Source organism: Micropterus salmoides, unplaced genomic scaffold, assembly GCF_014851395.1.
Source record: "Micropterus salmoides isolate LMB-PRFRI ecotype aquatic unplaced genomic scaffold, ASM1485139v1 Ms_hic_scaffold_6, whole genome shotgun sequence".
NCBI classification, from domain to species: Eukaryota; Metazoa; Chordata; class Actinopteri; order Centrarchiformes; family Centrarchidae; genus Micropterus; species Micropterus salmoides.
In genome coordinates, this window is record NW_024044348.1 from 2,697,000 (window position 1) to 2,707,808 (window position 10,809).

General features: G+C 40.7%; 1 long non-coding RNA gene across 1 annotated transcript; it reads right to left on the minus strand.

Annotated features, from left to right (window-relative positions):
- Nucleotides 1-1,710: 1,710 nt before the first annotated feature.
- On the minus strand, nt 1,711-2,416 carry LOC119890715. Its single transcript, XR_005442288.1, has 2 exons — nt 2,360-2,416; nt 1,711-2,268 (listed from the first exon to the last, which is right to left on the minus strand). It is a non-coding gene; the product is annotated as an uncharacterized LOC119890715 (long non-coding RNA).
- Between the last annotated feature and the right edge of the window lie 8,393 nt (nt 2,417-10,809).

Genomic DNA, 10,809 nt, shown 5'->3' on the forward strand with positions numbered 1-10,809 from the left:
TCTCTTTACAAAGACAAGTGTTGCAGTATGAGAGTCCTACCTGAAGAGAGGCTGTGAAGTCTTCATGTTACGCCGGACGAGAACATTATTTACCAAACTGGGTCGGACTGGATGAATTTAGCGCGAGGATACACGTCTGGTTTTTAAAATAAGGTGTTAACACAATAAGAAATAAGATTAACTGGATTATATTCACAGAATAAAACATGTCAGAAGTTGTCTATTAAAAGTTAAAAAAAACACAAAAATGTTGGGAAATAAATTTTTTTGGGTTGCTGGAAAAACATTTTTATCTGTCCGACGTGTTTATGATCAGATTGTTTAACAGGGCGCAACTGTGGTTAAATTAGAATTTTTATTGGACTGTTTGTATTTTAAATGTATTTTTTTTATAAAGCACTTTGATTGAAAGTGCTTTATAAATAAAAGTTCTTCTTCTTCTTCTTCTTCTTCTTCTTATTATTATTAAGATTGATTACAAGAGCGGAAGTTTTCACTGATCTAGCCTCTTTATTTTGATGTCAAAGTGCACCAGATTAATACATTTAGGTTTAGGTACAACATTTTCTTCCAGGGGGGCAACAATAACTGCTACTATCCAACTTTGCACTGTGGATACTAGGACTGATATTGCACAATATTTGTGCTATTGCACTGTTTTTAAATAATTTGTTAATTACTGTTTGACTTTTAAATTTAAATGGAATTATTTGTTTTTGTCTTGCATTCACCATGGGTCATGAGATAAACGCAGTTTCAATCCTCTGTGTGCCTTGCACATGGTAGAATTGACAAAGTTGACTTTAACTTTGATGCCCTGAACCCCCCCGAGACAGAGGGTTCAAGGTCCACCTGCCATTGTCTCACAAAATCCTGTGGGAAACACTGGTCGTAATGTTACAGCTGACCGGAGTATATGCTGCAGGCAGTATTGGCAGGTGACCTCATGTGGGAACCCCATAGAAACACATTTTGGGGTCCCCTGAGTCCCCTGAAACAGCTTTGTGTGCAGCTTTTACAGGGCCAACTTTTCAGGGAGACACAGTTTCCAGCATCCTTTCCTTGAAAGCACTGCACAAGTGAGAGACAGGCAGGCGGAGTCGACTGCGACGGATGTGATGGAGCTCCTGGAGAGCAGCGTCCTGGAGGACTTTGAGTGTACCTCGGCGAGTGGAGGTGGTTAGACACATGATGCTGTGTGTGTGTGTGTGTGTGCGTGAAAAGGCCACTGCTGACTTTTCAGAGTTTTTCCCAAACAGACACAAACAGGAGGAAAATGAGAAGCCCGCTTTTCTCCGTCAGCCCTTTTCGCTTCCCCTTTCTCCAGGAGGCCTCCTCGGCGGGGGAGAGGGGTGAGGAGTAGCCGTTAAACTGTGACTCACCCATCCTCCCTGCTCCTCCCTGCACCTCCTCAGTCTGTGGTTTTATATTCTGGACAGATGGACACATGTTTTCTGAGTGTTGATGTTTTCATTCGGTCTTTCCTTCCTAATTTATTGACACAACTCGAACTGAGCAGTGAAGAAACGTCCAGAACAACAGTCACTCTGCATTAAACTGTGAATTAAATACAGACCACCCTCCGTTTACCAAGCCGCTGAGCTACTGCTGGCCCAGACAATCCCAGCACACCTGAACTACCCACGGGCTCTGTCTATTTACAGGTGCATCTTTGCAGCTCATGAACAAACAGCTTGCAGGTATCTTGAATGCAGAGATTTATCAGGGTGACGTCCCTGCAGAATTTATTACAAAAGACCGATGTATTTATTTAGCTCGGCTAAAATGATCTTAACATTAAACCACCACCTGGTTTATGTTTGAATAAAGATGTCTGCTGTTTTGTTGGCCCTGCAGACCCCCCAGGTGTTCTCATTTCTGGTTGAATTTGTTATTATTATTATTTTATTTAAGCATTATTTAACCAGGGGTAAAGATAACATCTCTTTTTCAAGGGTGTCCTGGCCAAGAAAAGCAGCAGGACAGCAAGTCCAACAGTACAGACATATAAAAGGCCAACAATGCAATAAAAAATTATCAACCATATTACCTGAACACGTATTACGGAGGCCACTAACATAATGTGGTCATTTGCATACGGGGGCCTTATAGATAAAAATACACAAGGCTGCTCAGGTTAAATACAGGGAATCAGCCGAGGTCACTGAAGTCCATGCTGACAGCATCTCTCTCTGTGGCTTCACTCAACAGTCCAACAGACTTTCCCCACTGCACTACCAGCTGGGTGTCCATGTCTGCACATACCTCCTAAAAGAAAGGAAAATATTTTTCTTATTTTAAGAAATTCTTACAAATGAGAGTATACTTTCTTACATAGATTCAAATTCAGCATACCTACCAGGAATTTACTTTATGGTGGTCCTTAAAGCTCCAATCTGCAATAAACGGAGAAGTAACAACCTTTTCTGCTTGTATTTTTAACCTGTGACTACACATGCAGGTACGTCCAGCACAGCAGAGGTAAAACACACAGTCCTGTGGATCTAATGGTCACCTGTGCAGGTAGACAAGGCTGCTTGTTCAGTGTCAACGAACATCACTGCTTCTAAAGTTTCAAAAGAATAAAACGAGAAATAGGGGAAGCTGTGGCTCAGGAGAGCGGGTATGTACTGTATGTGTACTGTATGTGTACTGTATGTACTGTATGTGTACTGTATGTGTACTGTATGTACTGTATGTGTACTGTATGTGTACTGTATGTGTACTGTATGTACTGTATGTACTGTATGTGTACTGTATATGTACTGTATGTACTGTATGTGTACTGTATGTGTACTGTATGTGTACTGTATATGTACTGTATGTACTGTATGTACTGTATGTGTACTGTATATGTACTGTATGTGTACTGTATGTACTGTATGTACTGTATGTGTACTGTATGTGTACTGTATGTACTGTATATGTACTGTATGTGTACTGTATGTACTGTATGTACTGTATGTGTACTGTATATGTACTGTATGTGTACTGTATGTACTGTATGTGTACTGTATGTGTACTGTATGTACTGTATGTACTGTATGTACTGTATGTGTACTGTATATGTACTGTATATGTACTGTATGTACTGTATGTGTACTGTATGTACTGTATGTGTACTGTATGTGTACTGTATGTGTACTGTATGTACTGTATGTGTACTGTATATGTACTGTATATGTACTGTATGTACTGTATATGTACTGTGTGTACTGTATGTGTACTGTATGTGTACTGTATGTACTGTATGTGTACTGTATATGTACTGTATGTGTACTGTATACAGTATGTACTGTATGTGTACTGTATGTACTGTATGTGTACTGTATGTGTACTGTATGTGTACTGTATGTGTACTGTATGTACTGTATGTGTACTGTATATGTACTGTATGTGTACTGTATATGTACTGTATGTACTGTATACAGTATGTACTGTATGTGTACTGTATATGTACTGTATGTGTACTGTATACAGTATGTACTGTATGTGTACTGTATGTACTGTATGTGTACTGTATGTGTACTGTATGTACTGTATGTGTACTGTATATGTACTGTATATGTACTGTATGTGTACTGTATATGTACTGTATGTACTGTATGTACTGTATGTGTACTGTATGTGTACTGTATGTACTGTATGTGTACTGTATGTGTACTGTATATGTACTGTATGTGTACTGTATACTGTATGTGTACTGTATGTGTACTGTATGTACTGTATGTGTACTGTATGTGTACTGTATGTACTGTATGTGTACTGTATGTGTACTGTATGTGTACTGTATGTACTGTATGTACTGTATGTACTGTATGTGTACTGTATGTGTACTGTATATGTACTGTATGTGTACTGTATATGTACTGTATGTACTGAGAGCAGTAAGCTAACGCTAACCAGTTTTTCCACAAATAAAAACACACTTCAAACACATGATCCCTGCAGTCGCAGAGCTGCTGACACGTCTCGTGTCACGTTATTGACACAAACGATCCCACAGATACACACTGAGACTCCAGCTGTGTAAACACATCACTGTACGACCAGAACGCACGGGATCAACTGAGAGAATAACAATAACAACAAACGTACGTTTATACATTTACAAGCTGGATTGTGTCTTACCTTCGCAGTTTCTGCAGGTTTAGTCACATAAGACAACTACTGTTTACTACTGCGAGGCCCAGGCGCCATCTTGGAATCATTTGCATAACATTGGGAAGGCCCTGCTGTAGGCGGGGCTACAAAGTTCCGCTCGAACACACGGTCGCCACCTTGTGGCTGACTCGTAGTGCTGAGACCCATGAGGGCTTTTAGTCTCCGTGTATCTGCCTGTACAGCATGGGGCTCTTTGGTCATCAGAAAATGAATTGTGTGTATTTATATTTCATATTTCATTTTTTAAAACAAATCTCCCAGTAAACAGTCAACATGGAAATAGTAAACATGGCCAAAACAGAGAGCCCGCCTGAGTATGTCTTTAGTAATAGCTTCATAAATTTTGTATTTTAGTGTCTTTTAATTAAAAATTTTACAGGTGTCTTGTTATAATCCTGACATTGGCTTTGAAATTTTGATTTTATCTGAGGTGAGGATGCAGTTTGTTGTTTCCTGGAGGTAGTGTTAGAGGTTAAAGAAGGAACAGAAACAGTTTGAGGCTCCATCCACACCCCTAGGTTTTTGTTTAAAAAGGCTTCCGCCCAAAAAACTATAACAATCAGCTGCAACAGAGCCTTACTCAACACGAATGTCTGGTAACCAGCAGATCCAACTCTACATACATGTACATCACATAGTGGGATATTTATGTGAACAGGATGTGAACATTATGCAAACTTCTAAATGTAAAACCTAAGATTACATCAGAGGAACAAAGTGGGGTTTCCTTTCCCGAAGTCTTCGCCCAGTATCTCCTCTGTTCTTTGTCTTCTTCTCTCTGATGATGAACCAACATCCGCAGGTTGGACTCTTTGTCCTCTGACTCACGGCGGTGTCTCCGTTGCTTCAATCTCACATTTACACACTTGTGAAAGCCTCCTGAACGACTCCACCTCCTGACATGTGAACATGCTTATTGTTAAATCACACTAAGAACACTCACCCAGATGCAGAACACTGCTGCTACACCAGAGTCTGTGTGGAAAAACACAGTTTTAGATGCAGAACACTGCTGCTACACCAGAGTCTGTGTGGAAAAACACAGTTTTAGATGCAGAACGCTGCTGCTAACCCAGAGTCTGTGTGGAAAAACACAGTTTTAGATGCAGAACGCTGCTGCTACACCAGAGTCTGTGTGGAAAAACACAGTTTTAGATGCAGAACGCTGCTGCTACACCAGAGTCTGTGTGGAAAAACACAGTTTTAGATGCAGAACGCTGCTGCTACACCAGAGTCTGTGTGGAAAAACACAGTTTTAGATGCAGAATGCTGCTGCTACACCAGAGTCTGTGTGGAAAAACACAGTTTTAGATGCAGAACACTGCTGCTACACCAGAGTCTGTGTGGAAAATCAGTTTTAGATGCAGAACGCTGCTGCTACACCAGAGTCTGTGTGGAAAAACACAGTTTTAGATGCAGAACACTGCTGCTACACCAGAGTCTGTGTGGAAAAACACAGTTTTAGATGCAGAACACTGCTGCTACACCAGAGTCTGTGTGGAAAATCACAGTTTTAGATGCAGAACACTGCTGCTACACCAGAGCGTGTGTGGAAAAACACAGTTTTAGATGCAGAACACTGCTGCTACACCAGAGTCTGTGTGGAAAATCAGTTTTAGATGCAGAACGCTGCTGCTACACCAGAGTCTGTGTGGAAAAACACAGTTTTAGATGCAGAACGCTGCTGCTACACCAGAGTCTGTGTGGAAAAACACAGTTTTAGATGCAGAACACTGCTGCTACACCAAAGTCTGTGTGGAAAATCACAGTTTTAGATGCAGAACACTGCTGCTACACCAGAGTCTGTGTGGAAAAACACAGTTTTAGATGCAGAACACTGCTGCTACACCAGAGTCTGTGTGGAAAAACACAGTTTTAGATGCAGAACACTGCTGCTAACCCAGAGTCTGTGTGGAAAAACACACTTTTAGATGCAGAACACTGCTGCTACACCAGAGTCTGTGTGGAAAAACACAGTTTTAGATGCAGAACACTGCTGCTACACCAGAGCCTGTGTGGAAAATCACAGTTTTAGATGCAGAACACTGCTGCTACACCAGAGTGTGTGTGGAAAAACACAGTTTTAGATGCAGAACGCTGCTGCTACACCAGAGTCTGTGTGGAAAAACACACTTTTAGATGCAGAACACTGCTGCTACACCAGAGTGTGTGTGGAAAAACACAGTTTTAGATGCAGAACACTGCTGCTACACCAGAGTCTGTGTGGAAAATCACAGTTTTAGATGCAGAACACTGCTGCTACACCAGAGTCTGTGTGGAAAATCACAGTTTTAGATGCAGAACACTGCTGCTACACCAGAGCCTGTGTGGAAAATCACAGTTTTAGATGCAGAACACTGCTGCTACACCAGAGCCTGTGTGGAAAATCACAGTTTTAGATGCAGAACACTGCTGCTACACCAGAGTGTGTGTGGAAAAACACAGTTTTAGATGCAGAACACAGTGAGAGATGATTCGTTTATATTCCCTGGATAACTTTCTTTAAAAGGAATAAAGAACAGATGTATTTAAGTTGTCATCATTTGATAATGGGCCTAAAATAATTACCACTCCTTCAGATTTGGGGATATACTTCTGTGTAATTATAGCTGACTGGATTATTTCCATCAAAATGAAAGTAGAAAGACAGCGTCATAATTAAAATGTCATTAAAAGACGTTACTGTGCCACACATCAGAACTACAGATCCTCTGTTCTACTGTATGATAAAATACCTCACTATTTTTAAGATATCGTTCTACTACATCTGTCTTCTAAAGGCAACCTGACCTGAATTTGACTTGTTGACAGTGTTTGTCCTACAGAAACAGAGAAGAAGACATCTGAAGCACATGATAGAATGAGGCATTATAAACCAATCAGAATGAATACTCCTGCTCAAGCTAACTAGCTTAGCATATTTCAGTACTCACCATCTCAGGTGAAGTTACCTGAAATTACACATTATTCCTAAATAATCAAAATATTTAAGTATTTTTTCTAACATCTGAAATGAAAATATATAAATGGGATTTTAAGTTTTAGGAGTCAACAGTGTTACAGAGAAAATGCACATCTGTCGGACTGCACGGATCAGCTGCTTTCATGGGTTTCAGGCAGATCAGCTGCTGCAGTTCAGAGTCGATCTGGGATTTCTGCCATTCCACAATTATCATTTCGGGCCAGAACCAACAGAAACACGGAGCTGGTTCCAAATCCTGAGGGGACGTTTGTGGGATCCAGAAATGTCTTTAATTAAAAGTTGACATGTGAGGAATGATGATGTGTTCTGGGCCTCCGTAGTTAAAGTAAGTATAAATCTGATGATATTCTGTTTGTTTCTCATGTTCAGACTCAAACCAGCAGCGAATGTGTTCTGACTCAATCCCACAAACACCGTCCTGCTGACCCAAACATACATGTGGATCCATCCGCCGCTGAAAATAGTCCCCCAAACTACAGCGAGCTGCTGGAAATTACTGAGTCTTTTTTAACATGAAACTATATCTGTGAGGAGATTTGAAAGATTTACATCTTCAGGAGGAACCAATGGGCTGAGAGCCACAGACAGGAAGTGCCAGTGGTGGACAAGTACATTTACTCAAGTACTGTACCTAAGTACAAATTAGAGGTACTTGTACTTTACTGGAGTATTTTCTACTTCCACTCAGAGGAAGATGTTGTACTTTTTACTTCACTAGAAGTCAGATTTTTACACACAAACACATGAAGAGTTTATAAAATATGATGTTTTGTTATAAATTAAACTCAAAGTTCATATAAATTCAGGTAGTACCTTCGTTTACTGACATCTATTTGATGATCGTTTCCAATCATTTTTGCTGCTTTTCCTTTTGATTATTCTAACGTATGTTTAATCATTTTGAGGTTTGGACTGACAGAACAAACTGGTCTCTGGGTAACTGGGACAACATTTCTCACTATTTATATAATATTTACAATCAATTAACGGAGAAAATAATCAGCTGATTAATCCAGAAGGAAAATAATCATTAACTGCAGTCTGATACAAAATAGTTCAACCTCAACCAACTACAGTACTTTTACTTTTAATACTTTTAAGTACATTTTCCAGATTACATACTTTTACTTAAGTAACATTTTCAATGCAGTACTGTATTGTTACAGTGAGTTATTAGTACTTCTACTTAAGTCTACTTAAGATCTGAATACTTAGTGGGAAATGCCAACGTATGACTTTTTCTGCACTCGGTGGATAAACTGTGCTTGTTGTGCATCGTGTTGCTGAAGCTCTCTGACGTTTTTTATGGCTGCATTAGCAGCATTTGCATAGGAATGTGACAATTATTAGTATTTTAAAAAGGATTTTAAGCTTGTTAGGAACTCTCATAGCTACTTGACTACCATCACGTTCTCACTGCCGACTTGTCAGATAAGGACACTTGCTCAAGACCCCTTAGCTTCGCTTTTTAATAGCCTGGATGTCCTGTAGCGTTGTTTTTCATTATGTAGGGTTCTGTGGTCAAGTTAGCGAGAATAAATATGCACTGTAAACGTTGTGAAATGTCACAATTTGGTCAGGTTTAGGAAAAGATTGTGGTTTGGGTTAAAATAAACTACGTTACATACGCCAGGTAGTATTTTACATGTACTTACGTTAGTGATTAGTTGCTAGACTTAGACATAAACATAAATTAATATAAAATATATAAATATGGAATAAACAGATGTGCATTATTCTACATATTACAGGGGGACATATAAATATAAAATAGACAAAATATAAACATATAAAAGAATAAGAAGCAGTATTACAGTACTCTAACCACCTCCTTACTCTGACCTTTAGCGTTTAAAACTGATGCTACAGGGTTTCCCCCAGTGCGTTACAAACTGACGCCAACGGGTCTTGACCATGCGTCCATATGTGACGACTTGTGAGAATGAGTTGCAACTAAAAGCAGTACCACTGACAGGTGCATGTATATTTGTGTATGGGTATGATCTGTAAACTGGAAGGGCTGATTGTACCTTCAGTCATCCGTAGCTTCCCGTGCCATCTTTAACCGACTACACGAGGACCACAATGGAGATCCGTTTTTATTTTAACTTGATGTATTTGCGTATCACTGTTTGTGTGACTGTCTAATTTAAAATAGAAACTCCATCAGGAAATATTCTACATGTATTCTGCTTCAATTTACACTAAAATCTCCTCCCGACAGATTCAGGCTCTTTGGAGACGTTTGCATCTGTGAAGCGGCTCGAGGTTTCAGACAGGAGGAGGAAGAAGAAGCTGGCTGATATCAGCGCTGATAAACTGAGCATCTGGTAAGATATGGAGGTGTGTGTGTGTGTGTGTGTGTGTGTGCGTGTGAGGTAACTGTCCTGCTGTGGTTCGTCCTGTTCTTTCGTCCTTCGTCATCTTTCGGTACCAGCTGTCTGACTTTCCCGTCACTCGCACTTCCTCCTCTCCTTCCTCCTTCCTTCCAGTAAGTTTCCCCTTTTCTCTCCCCCCCCCACCCCCCCAAACACACACACACACACACACACACACACACACACACACACACACACACCAAATGAAGACGTTACCCATCTGCCCCTGCACACTCTCCAGGAACCCCGTGTTTCTGGAAATAACCCCGCATTGGTTTTTCTTTCCTCTGCCTTTGCACTGAATCTGTCACTTCTTCTTATTGTCATTTATTTAACATTTATTTTCCGAAGCACGTCGTGTCAAAGTGTCTGTCCGCTGCTGTGAAGGCTGTCTTGCTGTCGTGTACCAGCATCAGTCAAACTCGTCATTCTCACTTTTAACGTATCGTGAGTTTTGTCATTAAAACAAAACAAAAAATAGATTGAGAATAGAATTGAGTCCAACAATCCTTTAACGCTGTCAGTCCCAGCGCAGGAAACAAATTTGTTAATCCTACTATGGCGAAGGCTGTGACCCGTCCTCCTCTACACCTGATTGGCTCAGCGTGACAATGACATTTCTGTTCTGCTTCAGCAAATGATCAAATTCTAAGTTGTATTCCAATCTATTCTACTGACCGAACATTATTCATGCAGGTTTTATGGGGACCAGTGAAGTGAAGTTAGGCTCTCTGCCCATTCATTTAGAGAGAAACCTGATCCTGTTAGTCCCAGATAACCTGGAGGCCGTACCAGGAGGACACTGGATACACCACTGTCAGGCTGAGCCAATCAGAGGCAGAGTAGGGCGGGTCATACCTACGCCATAGTAGGATTCACAAAGTTACTATTTGGCACTTGCACGCGAACCGACTCGTCTGTCTATCAACAGCCCAGTCAATCCAAATCGACATGTGAGCATCAGAGTTTCACTACCTAGTGGTGTCAGAGGCTGTGTGGAGTTCAGCTGTTGTTTATTGGTTATGATGCTTTTGACCTTTGACCCCCTGAAGTCACACTTTAAGCTCTATGAGTTATCAGTGATGAACTAGAGTCGTGCTGCTGTTCTGTAATCAGCTTTGTAACCCCGTTTTAAATCTTCATCTCCCATCAGCCCCGGTTCACGTGCAGCGCGTCCATGTTTGAAGCTGATGAGAGACTGAGAGCGGGTCGGAGCATTCAGCCGAACCGAACTCTCAAATCCAACTACGAGCTACGAGCCGGAGAAGCAGGTTTTACACACAA